Source organism: Lemur catta, chromosome 1 (assembly GCF_020740605.2).
Source record: "Lemur catta isolate mLemCat1 chromosome 1, mLemCat1.pri, whole genome shotgun sequence".
Taxonomy (NCBI): Eukaryota; Metazoa; Chordata; class Mammalia; order Primates; family Lemuridae; genus Lemur; species Lemur catta.
Window position 1 is genome coordinate 181333069 of NC_059128.1, and position 17683 is coordinate 181350751.

Here is a 17683-nt window from a genome sequence, read left to right on the forward strand (position 1 = left end):
TTGCAAGCATTTTGACTAGCTTGCAAAATTATCCCCAACCTTTCTTCTTGCTGTTTTCATGTGATGAGTCATAAACAGAAATCTGGAAGGAGAATTTTAGAGGCTTTTGATTTTTTTTTAAACAAAATCTTGTTAGTGTTTAATTAACCTTATCCCTGGAAAGCTCTTCCTTAGGATTAAGTTAAACCGTTTATGGCTTTAATTATCATTCATTTTCTTTAGTTCTACTTTCTGTGGAGATGGAAATTTCCTGATTATATTCCCTCCTAAAAGAATTCTGCCAATCCACTGGAAACTAGAAGATGGCTGATGTATTCTTTTGTTGTTTGGTGGTGTGCTGGGGAGGAGGAAAGTGGGGTCAGGCCCAGGGTCAAAGCCTAGCCCCTCCTCCATGGCTGTGTAGCTTGGAGAAGATGTTCAGTGTCTCTGAGCTTCCTTTCCACACTCCTTTGACTTATCTCATGGAATCATAATGAATATGACTTACATGAAAACTCCCAAGTTCGAGTCAATGTTTTCTTGCCTCTTATATGTTAGAATTTTCCTTTAAAAGTTTTGTTTTTTATGCTTTATGTATTTTAGAGGTGGTAGCATGGGTCAGGGATAGAGCTGGAAGTCAAAAGTCCTGAAGTGAGGATACACAGGCTTTGTTCCCAACTCAGTACCTCAGTAATTCACCTTTGGTTGGTCCCTCAGTCACTGGTATGGACCCCGGTCATCATCTGAAAGGCCTAAACACCGGTGTGGTATAATGGGAAATGCCTATTTGGTCTTTGTCCTTCCTAGTTCCTAAAAGCATTGGAATTTCCTGAGTGATAAGGGCAATAGGAATATCTTGGGTAGCTTCAGAATAGAGTTTGATTGCCAGAAAGACCAAGCTTTGATTAGAAGTTTGAAACTTTCAGCCTCACTCCCCATCTTCTGGGGAGGAAAGAGAGGCTGGAAATTGAGTTAATCGCCAGTGGTCAATGACTTAACCAATAATGCCTATGTAATGAAACCTCCATGAAAATCCCTAAATAACAGGATTCAAGGAACTTCCAAGTTGGCAAATGCATCCGTGTGCTAAGAATGCGGTGCATCCTAATTCCACTGGGGACAGAGGCTCCTGCACTTAGAACACTTCAGACCTCACCCTATGTACCTCTTCATCTGGCTGTTTATTTATATCCTTATAACAAACTGGTAAATGTAAGTGGCTTCCTGAGTTCTGTGAGCCATTCTAGCAAATTGTCAGAGAGTCATGGGGCCCCCTGATTGCTAGCCAGTCAGTACAGGTGACGTGATGCTCATGACTGGCATCTGAAGTGAGAGCAGTCTTGTGGGTCTGAGCTCTTAAACCCCGTAACTACTCTCGGTAGTTAGCGTCGGAATTGAATTGAATTATAGGACAACGTACTTGGTGTTGGGGAATTAGAGAATTGGTTGGTGTGTGTGTGGGGGGGAAACCCTCTCCTTTGGTGCCTGACAACCAGCACTTATCACAGGTCCTGAAGTCAGACTGTCTGGGTGGGAATCTTTGCTCCTCTTCTGTATCAGTTATGTATTTCTGAATAACAGATTAACACAGAATTGGCAGCTTTAAACAACACCCTTTGTTATCTCAGAGTTTCCATAGGTCAGGAGTCTGGGCATGGCTTAGTTGAATCTTGGGCCCAGGGTCTCACAAGGCTGCAGTCGAGGTGTTGTCTGGGTCTGCAGTCACTTCTAGGCCTGGGATCCTTTCCTAAGCTCACGTAGTTCTTGTCAGAACTCATTTCCTCATGACTATAGAACTTGTTTCTTCAAGGCCAGTAAGAAAGAGGGAGTCTCTACTGCTTGAAGTCTCTGTTCCTGGGGAAAGCCTGTAAGAACTCAATTGATTAGGTCAGACCCACTCAGGATAATCTCCCTTTTGATTAACTCAAACTGATTAGGGACCTTAGTTACATCTGCAAAATCCCACCCCCTTTGCCATATATTGCCATAGGAGTGATGTCCCACCCCCTTTGCCATATTCCACTGGTAAGAAGCAAGTACGTGTACCACCATCAGACTCAGGGGACAGGATTCCACAGAAGCATGACTTGTTTGTGTACGGTGGTCACCTCGGCTGTGTTCACCAGTCTACTCACTGTTAGTGATCTTGGATCAGTCATTTCACCTCTTTGTGCCTCAGTTTCTACTCTTGTAAAATGGGGATAACAATATTACTGTCTCACTGTGTTGTTTTGAGGATTCATTATTTTGTACCTAAAAAGCATTTAGAACATTGGCACATAGCAAGAGTTCAATTACTTTGAGCTATTTGTCTTCAAAATAGGGACGATTCCTCCCTGATTGACCTCTTAGAGTTATAAAACTCAGGGGGATGTAAGGTCTCTGTTACCTGAAAGGACCATGAAACAAGGTGAGTTATTGTTTTAGGGATTATCTTTGATTTTATTTTGTCTTTCTTGTTTAACCATAACTCTCTTCTGTAAGCAACAGAAACTCAGTTTAAACTGGTTTAAGTAAAAGGAGAATTTAGTGTCTCATTTAGTTTCAAGGGAGAAATCTAGTTTGGGTATGATTGAATACACATGCTCAAATGACACTGTTAGACTCCAGTCTCTCTCCACCTCTGGACTTGCTTTCCCCTGGGTGGCTTTATTTTTAGGAAGATTCTTCTATGTTAGGAAAGGTGGCAGCTCCAGGCTTACTTGTACCAGCTAAGGCACTCCAGGAAACATACCACTATGTCCAATAGTTCCACCAAATTCCCAGGATTGGTCTTACTGGGTCATTTGCCCAATTTCTGTGACCAGAGCAACGGGAAGCACTGATTGGCCAGGCCTGGCTTGTGTGCTCACTCCTGGAGCTGGAGGGTGACATCAGACTCCCTAAACCACAGAGACTGAGTGTGAGGAAGGATGGATCTCCAACAGAAAATCGAAATGCCGGTACCAGACTGGGGAATGGATGTTTGCTTGTAAAAAAGGCTCACTGTACTCTTATAAAGTATGGACACCAAACTGGACCTGCCCTCCAGCAAAGAATAAAAATAATGTAAGATCTATTTCTGAAAATACATGTGCTCTTCTCCTGTTGAATCAAAGACTGTCACTGATGAAGGGACCACAGATGCCATCTAGTCAACCTTCCCTTCCCATGTCCCCTGGGATACTGTAAAGCTGCTTTGTTTTTCTTTCACTCTTTCTTCTGTATAAAAGCCCTGCTTTTCTAGGTCTGTTCATTGGCTTGCCCAGCACCCTCCTGTCCTGGTTGGCTTGGCCCTTATTACCCATCTTGCAGGCCTCAAGTGTACACGGGGTGTGATGGGGGAAAGTGCTTGGTGGGGAACTGAATGGCCAGTGTTCGATTTGCTCCTAAAATAATAATGGATGTTATCATTAATATATAGCTGCTCACTTAAAATATATATGTGTATGCATATTATAAAAAATACACTCCAAGCCATATTGCATCCCGAATTGAGGATAGGGAAAAAGGCAACAGTTGCTTCAAACAAACTGTACAGCATTCCTGAGTGGTTGTTCATTTCTTTTGTCCAAAGAACAGATACCCCATGTGTACTTCCAGAGCTCAAGCTGAGCCTCTAAAACTAAGAACTACATTCTACAAATGATGTGTTTGAGGCATCCATTGGGTGTCTCCAGCGACTGGTGACCCCTAGTCTCTTTTTGCTCCTTATTTTAACAAATGCTGCTGCTTCTCCTATTTTCCTGTAATTGTGCAATGATACATAATTGTTTACATTTGTGGACAGAAGGAAGTGAAGGCTTATGATTCATCATGTTGGCATTTTACATCTGTCCATCTGTGTGCTCTAAGATATTTTCTGCCTTGTTTTAGAGGCTGCTCAGGCATCAGAAAGGTCACGAGGCAGTGAATAACAAGATCTGGGTTTGTTGAATTTGCTGTGTGATATTTCTTAAGTCACTTACCCTCTCTGGGCCTGAGGAGGTAAAATGTAAGGTAGGACAACACTAGATAATCTCTAAATAACCCCTTCTTGGTTTACCATCTCTGATTTTGGCCTACTTTGTCAATTCTACCTAACTCCACCTGGAATCTCTTGAGTCCTAGAGGAGGCCCAGGAGACCTCTGCTATTTACAGACTGTTTGTGATTTTGTAATGCTTTGTGCCCCCTCCCTGGACTTCAGATCATCCAATGGAATCAAGAAAGCCCCTTCAGAGGCAGCAGAATTCATGTTCAGGGAACATAATTCTGGGAGCCAGAAGTGAAGTAATGCTAACAAAGTCAAAAAGGGAGGCAAAATTAACAGATGCTTTGAGTAATGAACAAGGTGCAGAAAGGTTTTCATAATGACTGCCTCCGTAGGGTATAAATAGGAATCCATCCCTTTCCTCCCTGTCTCCCCTCACACCATCTGTTACTTGTGTCAGGCAGTCAGTAATTGCTATATGTGACCCTTGTTGTTAGTAACAGGGACAACACTGTACATTGCAGCTTTCTTTGCTTTCTCCCATCTCCCGGCAGCTGTGGCTATAAGGTTTATATCTATCCTAAGATGGTAGATCAGGATTTCCCTGGCTCTTGTAACTAAATATAATCAAGTCACTCACCCTCCCTATTGGGAAATAAGATATAAATAACAAGTCAGAGCAGTCTTTCATCAGAGAGGCTGTGGTTACTAGGAAACGAGCACTGCAGTCAGGCTCTCTGTTGTCGTTCTGCATCCATATGGCTTGGGGTATAAGCTCTGGTTCTCTGTCTTTGGCCTTTCACATGGTTCTTGAACATACTGTTCTTTCACATTAAAATACTCTTTAAGATACAAAGACTTAGGTTCTAATTTGGCCTTTGTCACCAACTTGCTGTGTGACTTTGAGTGAATTAATTTACCTCTCTGGTCCTCAGCTTAATTCTCAGTAAAAGAGATGAGAACATTGGGCTAATCAAGGATTGGCAAACTATGGCCCATAGGCCAAATTTTTTCTGCTGTCTATTTATGTATATGTATGGCCTGAAAGTTAAGAATGGCTTTTACATTTTTAAATGGTTAAAAACAAATCAAAAGAAGAATTATATTTCATGACACAAAATATTATACAATTTAATATTATTATATAAAATATGTAATTATATGATATATAATAATATATTTCATGAAAATTATATAAAATTCAAATTTGTGTCCATAAATAAAGTTTTATTGAAACACAGCCACACTCATTTGTTTACTTGTTGTCTCTGACTGCTTTCACACTTAACGGCAGAGTTGAACAGAGACTGTATGGCCCACCAAGCCTCAAATATTTACTGTCTGGGCCCTTTACAGAAAAAGTTCATGGACCCCTGAGTTAGATGGTCTCTTAGGTCCCTGTAACTTTATTTCACAAATTGACTAATTCTCAGCCTAGCTCCTTCTCAACCTGGAAAGGAAATTCCAGGCTTTAGGTGAACCAGGCCCGGGCTGCCCCTCGAGGGAGTCTGGCACTTACACCAAGTCCTGAAAAGGACTGGGGAGTGTGTTGGCTAGAGATGGGATTGCATGCTGAACTCCGTCCCTGCTCTTGCTCAGGGTCAGCCCAGGCCCGGGGACCAGGATGATGAGTCACGAGCTTTCCGGAGGACGGGGGGCTGCAGTGGTTCTGGACTTAGGATGTTGCTGTTGTGTCACAGAGATCCCAGGTAACAAGCCAGAAGCTTATTGATCTTTCCCATAAACATCCAAGTAACCTATGCATTAAAAGGGACCTATCAATTGATTGTAATATATGGAATTTATTTGGATCCTGCAAAAAAAATAATGAGATAGTTGGGGAAACTTAAACATGGCATGTTTGATAATAATAAGGAATTACTGATTCTTTAGTGTGATAATGGTATTGTGATCATGTTTTTAAAAAGGAGTCCTGAGATATACACTAAAATATTTATGGATGGAATGATATGATGTCTGGGATTTGCCTCAAGATAATCCAGATGGTGAGGGCCGGAAGCAGATCAGGCCATAGAGATGAATCAAAATTGGCCAGGAGTTGGTAGTTGAAGGTGTGTAATGGGTACCTGGGATTCACTATACTACTTTGTCTAATCATACGTATATTTGACATTTTCGATAAGAAAAATTTTAAAATATTTAATGTTCAGAACCAGTAATTAAAAATTTATACTTTAAAGGAATTTAGTTGAAGAAAAATCTCACATTAGTGCCAAAAGTATATAATTACAGTCATTGTAGCTGCGTTTATAATAGAAATACCTGGGAACAAGTTTACCTATGAGAAAAAAATTCTTTGAAAAGGAATGGTTGTGTCAAATTTCCAAGCATTTAAACATTTTGATTAATAGAATATACTTTATTAGTAATTTTATTGTTGATATATAATCATTTAAAATTTTAAGTAGATAAATAACATAGGAATTACTATTAATTTTTTAATCAAATATACCTACTTTTTCTTTTATATTCTTAGCCTATCATGAAAACATTTAGCATTTATAGAATGCTTACTATGATACTGTGCACGATACATAGCATTTTATTATTTCTTCAATATGACTGTTATATAATTATTTCTTAGGCTTGAAAATAAGTCTGGGTCGGCAGTGGTTGCTATGATGGCTTCTCAGTCATCAGGCATCCAGGCTCCTTCTATTTTGTGGCTCTGCCATCCTTATAGTGGCTTGCACCTCATGGTCCAATATAGCTGCTTTGTCTCCTGCCATTAACTCTGCATTCCAGAGTATAGAAAGGGGAAAAGGGGAAAGAACATTCCCTTTAAGGGCATTATACAGAATTTGCACATGTCACTTCTGCTTAGATCCCACAGATCGGAATCGTGAGGCCCCTACTTGCAAGGAAGGTTAGAAATGTAGCCTTAGCTGGTCAGCCATCCATTTTACTAAGAATATTATTACTACATAGGAAGAGGAGAATAACTTTTGGGAGACAAGGAACTGCCTCTGCCTTGGCTACCTTACAGATAACTTTACATGTGGACTCCAGGACCCTCCCTCTTGATCTGAGCCTATGTCTTGCCTTTCACTCTCTTCTATCTGCATTCTGATCCCTCCTCCCTTTCTCCTTGTCTTCTTGTCCACAGCCTGGTTTGGGGGCCCAAGTGACTACATTTGCTTAGTCCTGGTGCTTCTGATACAGACTCACCTATTGTTCTTGCTTTGCTACCCACTCAGTCCCTTGTCTCCCTAGCACCCTCACCCACATTCACATACTTGGTTTTATAGCCCAGGAGGTGTGGGTTTAAGTCCCACCTCCTTTATTTAGTCTACCTGTGCCCTGGGTAAGCTGATCAACCTTTGTAAGCTTCATCTTCCTCATCTCTAAGGAGGCATCATTACATCACAGGAAAGAGTCCCTGCTTAGCTTACCTCATGTGATAATTGTGAGGGTCCAAAGAGAGTTGTGGAGACTCGGGCTTCATAAAGGGTAAAGAGCCACGTGGCTGGGAAGTAATGTGTGGAGAGTGCCCTGGTGCACTGTGCTCCAGTCTGAGCACACTCTTTCTCGCAAAGGGAGCCCCAGGAACTGTGCCCCTGCACGGGACCCGTCCCCTGGCCACAGCTGGTTGGTTCCAGCATAGAGTCTTGTCCCAGACAGGCTTGACTGCTTCTTTTGGCAATACGGCATTTTAACTCAATAGGACTCAACTCAGAGTCCTATTAGTGGCTGAGGTCTGTAGGCACCATCCACAAACCCAGGGTACTGGAGTTTTCCTTCCTGAGTCCTGGAGGTCAAAAGTCCTTGTATTCTGTGAAATACCTTATTTCTTCAATAAATTCCATTTCTTTGCTTAAGTTTGTCAGAGTAATCACTCTTCCTTACGAGAACCTTAACTAAGCAATTCTATTATTGGCAAAATTGACAAAGTTTAACATTTGGTTCTTTAGTCTTATAAAGCTGTGCCCTTTTCACCCCCTTAAGGTGAAAGGTAAATTGTGGTTTCTTCCCTATTTCCATTCTCTTCCTCCAATCAAAACCAGCCGTTAGAAAAGGCTCCAACAGCAATCCTTAGTGCTATAAAAAGATGAATTTATAGATCTATATACTTTCCCCCAGAATAACCTTGTAAGCGTTAATTCTAATTACATGATAAAATATATTTTTCCCTAATAAAGGAATTTTACGTATCAGGAAAGAGATGAAGAGGTGGGCTTTTTAGAGAAAGGGAAGCGCTTTCAACCCTCTGCACCTCTGCTTAACACTGTATGATGCGGGTGGCTACCTAGTTCACTTGTGTGCATGTCCACATGTAGACATCCACACGCTTGCACACACCCGCACCACACTGTGTGCCATAACAGGCAAGCTTAGCTGCACTGGATTGGAAGACAGAAGACCTGGCTCCTCATGTGTTCGTCTGGCTTTTTCTCCTCGCCCTTGGAGGCACCACCCAAGCATTTCAGCCTCTTGCGTGGTATCTCCAAGTGCCTCACTGAACTTTGGGCCCCACCTTTGAGGTGCCAGTTCTACCTTCTGTCTTTTTACTCCTCATCCACCTTGTAATGTTTGGGTGGCATGTCAGTGCGTAATAAATTTTTTTTCACCAGACATTTGTTTAAAACAGCAAGACACAGCCTGGGCAATATAGTAAGACCCCACCACTAAAAAATAGAATAAAATTAGTAGGGTGCAGTGACTCACACCTGTAGTTCCAGCTACTCAGGAGGCTGAGGTGGGAGGATCACTTGAGCCCAGGAGTTTGTGACTCGCCTGGGGGATATTGCTTCTTAAAAAAAAAAAAATAGCAAGGTAGATTTTATTTGAGCTACTTCAGTAGTAAAGAAAGACTTCAATACAGAACTGAGCTCAACTCCAGATGCAGCAGACAGCCTGTTCCTCACTCCTCACATTTGGTCAGTTACCAAATCCCAACTACACATTATTAGCATGATACACATTTCTGCATCCCTCTACTGCCTGAGTTAAACTCACAACCTCCTGGGTGAGTTTCTGTAAAATGTTTTTATTGGTTGACCAGTTTCTATTCCTATCCCTCCTTGACAGTCCCCAGTATCTTGTTCTGTAATGCAAATCTGACTATGTCATTTCCCTTCAATGATCTGCTGGATAAACTCCAAGTGCACACCCCCCACCCTCCCGGGGATCTGCGCTTGCATCCTCTATGCTGCTGCGCAGAGTTAGCCTCCACCAGGACGCTGAGCTCTCTCCACGGTTGGGTAGATTTAAATCAGCACTGCACATACCTTCCTCAGGCTCTATCAGCTTGCTAAATCAACACGGTCCTCCCTAGGTGTCAGGATGATACCTCAGCTGAAGGCAGTGATTAATTTGACTTGGAATCTGGAGTATTTGCAACTCATGAGGTACCGAAGAGATAGCTCTGAACTTTCTGAGCAGGGAGCTCGGATTTGGAAAAGCCCTCAAGGTGCCCTACACAGAAACTTTCATTTCCAAAGTGAGGCATTTAAAAAATATAATATAAACCTTCCGCTGCTTGAAGAAAAATGAGAAGTACTACAAAGGAAGTAGTATAAAAGAAGAAGAAAAAAAGGGAGGAAGAAAGCTTAAAGATGAGTAAGGAATAGCAAGGCTTAAAATACTGACTGCCACCTTCTCGTCTCTTCGCTCTGCATGGTGGGACCACGCACGGAACAGACTCGCAAATGCCCAGGTCGTGAGACCGCCAGGTTGTGGCAGGCGCTGGTGCCTTCTGCTCACCACTGCTTGACAGAAATATATGCTCCCAACGACGCGCTGCACCATCTGGTGGTACAGTGCTCCCAGGGAAGAGCTGGATTCCTTTGAACCCTGTTAGCTGTAAGGGAGCGTAGAGATCTTTCGGGTGGATCCCCTTCCATGTAGTGGATAATGCAGCTGTGGGTTGAATCCTGACTCTGCAGAACATGGGCTGGGGACCTTCTGGGTGCATCGAGAAGACACTGACGAGAGCTGATAAGCATGAGACTTCTCCGCTCTGGTCAGAAGGAAATTTTGTAGCTAGGTACCTGGAGAGGAGAAGAGAGGGACTTGTGACAAGAGAGAATGCAAGCAGATAGGTGGCATCCCAGACAGAAACAAGCCTGGCTGGGCGCACAGAAGATTGACAGTATAAGAGCACTGTGGGGTGGGGGGCTCCTCTCCACCCTGCCCTCATTCTGTCAATCACAGGCGTCAGCACATTCTAGAACAATTCCTTTGCCTTGGCCAAGCAGTCTTCTCACAGACACCTCAGAGGCAGGCTGGCTGTGGGCTGCCTCAGTGTGGAAACCAGGATGACAAACTTGTTCCTGAGGACACAGGAGGACTTAGAAACTCCCAAATGAAATGGGAGGGACTTGGGGGAGAGGGCAGGGTTGGGGGCAATGCCTTCATTTTCTATTTGGAGGGGCCATTAAAACTTGGAAATTAAGGCTAGTATGATGGTTATTTATGTTCATATATGGAGGACATAAGATTTATTTATGGAGATACTTAGATTTGTTTCAGATAAGTAAACAAAGTTCAGGAAAAATAGGGTGACATCCCAACCTCACAAAACTGGTGTGAGGAAGAGCTTGGGCTTAAACATAGTACCTTTCCCACTTCATCAAGCTGGTTCAAACTGAATTCACTTACTGAAAAACCAATCTGTATTTTAGTGGCAGCATAGTTTCCGTGATTTTTAGAAACTGATTTAAGTTCTAAGAGCAGGGGTCATGCCTTGTACTTCTCTTTCCTGCAGGGCACATGGTTGAAGCTTAATCAATATCTTATGAGTCATTTGATTCATTCATTAGAACCAGCATCAGCATCTTCTCCCAAGGGCTGTGGGCAGTTCCTGGCAAAGGATCAGGAAAATATGATAGTGCAATAGATCTTATGTCTCATAATAATCACCTCCTTCAAAATGAAGGTGTGAAAGCCTTGTCAGATTTAGAGTTAAATGAAAATTAAGGAAAATGATAAGTACAAGATGGCAGAAAGCTGATTGGGTTTAGGGACTTCAGCCAAGATTGGAAACAGTCAGTTCTCTGCAAGAGAAAGAAGGTTTGAAATCAGCCTGTACTCATTCAAGAAATAGTTTTCAAGTGCCGACACATGTCAAACACTGTTCCAGGGACCAGGATTTAGCAGTGGACAAAACAACTGACTGAAAATGAAAGCATTTTGAGAATCGGGTTATACTATATTTACATTTCTCCTTATTCCCATGTAGTTCTAGTACAGTATAACAGTAAGACTTAGATTTGTAAAATTTGTATCCCACCTTGTTCTAAAAATCATAAAGCAACTATAAAGATGCATATGATTCATTAAAAGATTATAAATCAGAAGTTTAAAAGATGGATTAGTAAGAAAAAAGTTAAAGAAAAAGCATTAGAGCCAAAACCAAGCTAGGAATAAAGCTGGTTCCCAGTAGACAAACACACCCATGAAATTCTAGACACTGCAGCAAGTCAGCCACAGATGTCACCATAGGCTTTGCAGTGACAAATCTACAGTGAGTGATGGTACTACCTGTTAAAATAAGCAAACAACAACCAAAACAAAAACCATTCTTTAGAAGAAGAATATCTAATCCTGATGCTAAGACCAGAAGGAAATGTCTCTAAGAATCCTTCAAAAACAGGATGCTCTGTAGATGTGCCACAGGACTATGTCATGAACAAAATGCCACCCATAGGAGGCTGGGAGAGCTGTCACCTTGAATTCAATGATCAAGTCTTTGTGAGTTGATATTAAGTCTCCAGGAAATGCCCATCATAAGTGAGTCCATCTAGCTTTATGTGGCAAAGACAGTAAACACAAAGGAAAGTTGTGGCTATTGATCTTGCACATGTTTCATGAGGTAAAGAACTATATTGTGATTCCCAGAATAGCTGGAGATAAGGCAAGGGGGAGATAAGAAGCCTTGACATCAGTATCTTGCAGAGAAATGTGAGTTTGTAAACTCAGTCAGAACAATCTCAGCTCAAGCCAATTGGCCCACCCTGTTCTTTGTATATGTGTGGGTTTGGCTATATAGGTGTGCTATGATATAGGTGAGGGAAGACCAGGGAAAGGATGGAAACATTCTGTTATGTTAGAATAGAATGAATACATCCAGCAATAAAACTGTTTTGCCATCTAGAGCAGCAGTCCCCAACCTTTTTGGCACCAGGGAACGGTTTCATGGAAGATAATTTTTCCACAGACTGGGAATGGGGTGGGGGAGGATGATTTTGGTATGATTCAAGTGAATTGCATTTATTGTGCACTTTTTTCTATTATTATTACATTGTCACTTGCCACTCACTGATAGGGTTTTAATATGAGTCTGCCAGCAATTGATTTATTATGGTCTCTGTGCAGTCAAACCTCTCTGCTAATGATAATCTGTATTTGCAGCCACTCCCTCCCCAGTGCTAGCATCACCGCCTCAGCTCCACCTCAGATCATCAGGCATTAGATTCTCATAAGGAGTGCGCAACCTAGATCCCTCGCATGCACAGTTTACAGTAGGGTTTGCGCTCCGGTGAGAATCCAATGCTGCTGCTGATCTGACAGGAGGCGGAGGTCAGGCGGTGATGCAAGCGATGGGGAGCGGCTATAAATTCAGATGAAGCTTCACTCGCTCACCCACTGCTCACCTGTTGTGTGGCCCAGTTCCTAACAGGCCATGGACCAGGACCAGTCTGCAGCGTGTGGTTTGGGGACTGCAGATCTAGACTGTATTGTTTTTAAGGAAGTACTGGTCACTCAGTTGAGATATTTGTGAATGAGATATTTGTGAACGAGATATTTGTGAATGAGATATGTAGGGAAAAAGTTAAGCTGAAAATCTCCGCCTTTCTCTGGTTTTAGAAAACAATAAAATGGGAAGACAATATTGTCAGTCACTATAAAGTAAGAAACTGGACCTAAAGACCCCTAAAAGTGAATATTAACATTTAGGATACAGAATCACATATTTTTTTACCAACCATAATGGGCAGTTTGGGGTACCTGCCAAGTTCACATCCTCTTCTCTGAGAATTCCCCCACTCCTGCCCCCTGCACCCAGCCCCTGCAGCCCTGAGTCACACTGTCCCTGCTTCAGTGGTGTGGCCCAAGGGTGGGCATCTGATCAAGGGGAACTGATCTAGAGGCTGGGCAGGGCCATTCCAATCCTTTCTCTCTTTCCCTCTGGAATTTGGGGATGGGCAACAAGAGAATGAGGCATTGGTAGCTGGGGCTGAATCTAGGGGATGGTGTAGGTCCCAAGATAGAGTGTTTTTTTTTTTTTTCCCCTCATGCTTTGGAAAAAGAAAGCTGTTATGTACAGAGAAAAATGAGTTATTCAGAAGCACAAGGAAAAAACAGGGGCCAGAAGCCTTTGGCCTTAGACACACATGTATGTGCACATATACACATGCACGTATGTCACGCCATGTGGTGGGGCAGGGCGAGAGGAGGACGGGAAGGGAAACTTTTGTTTCCACTGACTTTTCAACTCCTGAATCTACCCCGTGATGGGGCCCAAATGCCCTGGTATCCTAGTGTGATGGGCCACATCGTTGTATCTTCCAGTTGGATCTCTGATTCTCGCTCCCTAGCTCTTTGTTTAAGATGGTTTCAGTGGGCTTTTGCGTCTCACATTAAATGCTCCCCAACCAAAACATTAAGCAAAATAGGAAGCCTTTCTTTCCTTTGTGGTATAGGAAAGAGAGGTAATTGATATGGCATGCATATATTTTCTATTTTTGTATATTTATATATTTTTAAAGGGAAATAAGCATATTTTGAGGGGCATCTATGAAGTTTGTTAAAGAATAAAAAACCATGGAAGCATGAGTTTCCAGTTTTGTGTTAATGTGTGTGGTGGAATAGTATTTGACAGGTTCTTTTTGATGTGTTTTTCTGATCCCCTGTGCTCGCTTCACTTCACCTGTACTCTGCCCCGTCCAGGCGGCTCCACATAAACTCTCAGGAGAAGGGGGTGACTCTGGGTCTGGAGAACAAAAACGATTTTTAAGTTCGATAGTTACTGGTTTAGGTGTAAAACAGTCAGTTATGTTCTTATGGGATGGGTTTGTTTTTGTCTCTAAACTAGCTAGAAAATTTCAAGGGCTGGGGCTGGGCAGGAGGCAAAGAGGAGGCACTCCAAGACTATACCATTTCTGCTGGAGCAGGCGCCATCTTTTTCTAGTACTAGAGAACACTGGGGAAACCAAGTCAGTGCCCAGTGCTGCCTCATTGTCATCCAGGTGAAGACCGAGCTGACAGCAGGTGACAGGTCCCCTGTATACCAACTTGCAGGGGGGCACTCTCTAGGCCCCAAGATGTAGTCTGACTTAGAACTGAGGTAAACCCCTCCCTCATCCAAGTGCCCCACCCCTCGGGAGGGAGGGAGCAGCTGTGCCTCCCACAGGAATGTGCTGGTGCAACTAAGCTCAGAACCAGGTGAGCCCCCAAGTCTGGACTGTGATGGAAGCCTCCCTCCCACCTCCCGGCCAACTCTTTTGGACATATTCAAAAAAACAGCAACCTCTTCTTAGCATTATGTAAGCAACACAGTTCTTACAACAATTTGTGAAAATGGAAACTCTAGGGTAATTGTTGATTTTTAAAAAATTTATGTAGTTAAGGAATTTCATTTGATTTTTCTTTTACTGGTAAACTTTTAAAACTCTTTCTTTAATAACATTGAAGTTTTAAAAAGGACATAAAGAGTCTTGAAGAATATTCCTTTCTGCTCTTAACAAAAGATCAAGGAAAAAAGTCTTTTTCTGATTCTTTATTTTAGCTCCCCCAATCTCCCATGCCTTTCACACAGCTGTATCTGTAGTAAGTGCAACAGAAATCGTTTTTGAATAATGAAAAAGGATTAATTAATACATATTAGAAAGAATCCTGAAGGACACAAACATAAGCAAGCATTCATACTCTTTAGGTAACTATGCAGAAAATTCATTCTCCGCCGGTCGAGGTGGCTCACGCCTATAATCCTAGCACTCTGGGAGGCTGAGGCGGGTGGATCATTTGAGCTCAGGAGTTCGAGACCAGCCTGAGCAAGAGCGAGACCCCGTCTCTACTAAAAAATAGAAAGAAATTATCTGGCCAACTAAAAAAAAAAAAAAAATTAGCCAGGCATGGTGGTACATGCCTGTAGTCCCAGCTACTCGGGAGGCTGAGGCAGTAGGATTGCTTGAGCCCAGGAGTTTGAGGTTGCTGTGAGCTAGGCTGATGCCATGGCACTCTAGCCTGGGCAGAGCGAGACTCTGTCTCAAAAAAAAAAAAGAAAGAAAAGAAAAGAAAATTCATTCTCTAGTCTTCATTTCACTGTGTGATGGGTGATGTGACCACAGGACCACAGAGGACAGAGGCACAGAGTGGCCAAGTGGGGATGGTGGTGGGCGCACCTGGCCTCAGCCCATCCCTCGAGAAACCTCAAAAAGCATCTCGGTCCAGAAATCAGAAGAGCTTTCCTGGAAAATGGGTCCTTGTTGGCTAGGCTAAGTTAGGCCAAGCTACAGCAACAAATAACCTCCCAAACTCAGTGGCTTTACTGAAAAAGTTTATTTCCCACTCTTGTTGTGCCCCAGTGCAGGTGAGGAAGACTGCCTCTGTTTTGCAGCCTCCCAGTAGGATCTCACAGCTTCCAAGACTGCAGCACCAGGGGAAGAGAGAGCTGGAGGATTGCATGGGCTATTTTTCAGGGCCAGGTCTGAAAATGGCACAGGTCATTTTCATCTCGTTGGTATAGCCTCACTCACACAGCCCCACGCCAAAGGAGGCTGGGAAATGTAGTTTAGCTGTGTGGCAAAGAAGAGGGCACTTGGTGGAGAACACATAGCATTGTTTGCCAGAGGCTCTGTGGGGGAAAGCATGACAGCAAAGGGGCAGGACAAAGGGAGCAGTTATGTGACAGCAAATGAAAGTCTATATACCTGCTTCTCCTGAGGCCTCTGGCCTGGGATGTGCAGAATATGCTGAAATCCCCCATGTTAAGGCACAGTATTCATTATACATGGTTAAATGGAAAGATAGAAAATTTAAGTGCAAATCAGGCAACTGTAGCATCCTGAAATTCATACCTCTGGATTAGCTGTGCTACACTTTTTTGCTTAGGTAGAGTCCATGGTAAATTGGAACCTCAGGAGACTGCAACGGCAGGGTGACAGCTTGTGTGCACTGAGTTGCATGTTTCTGGAGGGGCACCAGCTTGAATCGCTTGAGAGGTCCAGGCCTCCTCCTGTGCACACTCTCTTACACACCACACTAGGGGAGAGAGGGAACAAGGCTGGTAGGGGCTCCCGAGTCTTTCACTCTCCTCTAGAATCGTATTCATGACCCACAGAAGGAAGAGTGGGTGAGGACATTTGCTGAGTGACGGACACACCTGCTTGCAACTTATTCTGTCCACTACTTTCAGAGTGGGTTGAACTCCCTCAGACCAAGATTCTAGCAGAGAAACACTATCCCTTAAGACACTTGCCTTTTAACTCCTGGGTGGCTTTCCTAGCACTGTACCTAACCCACTCCCCCACCCCCATCCCACGGTCTCTGCAACTTGTCTGATCCTGTCCATTAGGACCAGCGGGGGAGACTCTCTACAGATTTCTGACTTGGTTCTTCTTTGAAAATAGGCCAGTGAATCTCAGCTCTGGGCTGTGACACCCTGGTTACCCAAGGGAAGGGGAAATCACAAAGTCTGTAAATCAAAATATAATTTAATTCAGTATACCTCAGCATTTATAGGAGCAAGAGGGCTTTTCCCAAGGAGGAATTTTGGCCCAGAAGCCAGGACCCCAGTCTTGCCCTTTCTCTCTATCCTATATTTTCAAAGAACGGTTACCCTTTTCTCTATACTGGCCAGCAATGCTCTGTCCCTTGTCACTGGGGGAGGTAGCCCACCAGCCATCAGCCCCTGAGCCGTGACCAATTGCCATGGTGAAGGGGATTGAGAATGGGTACGTCACTAGAGCAGCACCAAGCACCGAAATGGCACAGGCCCCAGGACGTCTAAATAGAAGGGACCAGGGGCAGCAAGGCAGTTGGAAAAATGAGGCCAGTGGCTTGAGACTAGTCTTGAAGCAGCATTTCTATTCCAGCTGCTCTGTTTTTATCATAACTAGACTAAATCCTATTGGAATGGGAGAGGTTGAAGAAAAGAGGGAGGTTAAACCCTCTATTCCCTACTTTCGACCCTCTGGAGTCTCCCTGCATTCTCATTCAGGTTTCTCTAGGTAAACAGTTGGGACAAACGTCCATTCTAATGGCAGGGTGTGCTTACCTGGGAGCTGGTGCACCCCAACGATTTCCAAGGTGCTCCCCTCTCTCTACGTCCCCCAGAGTTGGGAGGGGGCGGTGTTCCCTCTCCTCACCTCTCTCCCTGCAGATGGGCAGAAGGAGAGGAGAGGCATTGCACTGTCCCTTGCCCTGATTGTGTGAATGTGTGAGCCACCAGCCCAATTATGGGCCCTGAACACCGGTGAAGTGACGTGGGAGCGGCTCCCAGGGAGGAACAGATGGGGCCACGAGAGCAAAAGACCTTTGTAAACTGTAAGGAGTACTCCTCTTCATTCTAACACAGTCTGCACTTGTTTTCATTGAGTTCTGAAGCTTCTTCCTATTCCCGTGGACGTTTCTTGCCTCGCTGGGTCCACCAGAAGGACTTAGGGGGGCCTCCGTAGATTCTTCCTGCTGCTTCTTTCCAGCAGCATCACAAATACTGACGTTCTCAGAGCTGAGGGTGTCAGGCGACAGTGAAACAGGTGCCCCACTGTGCCATGGTGTTTGCCACCCC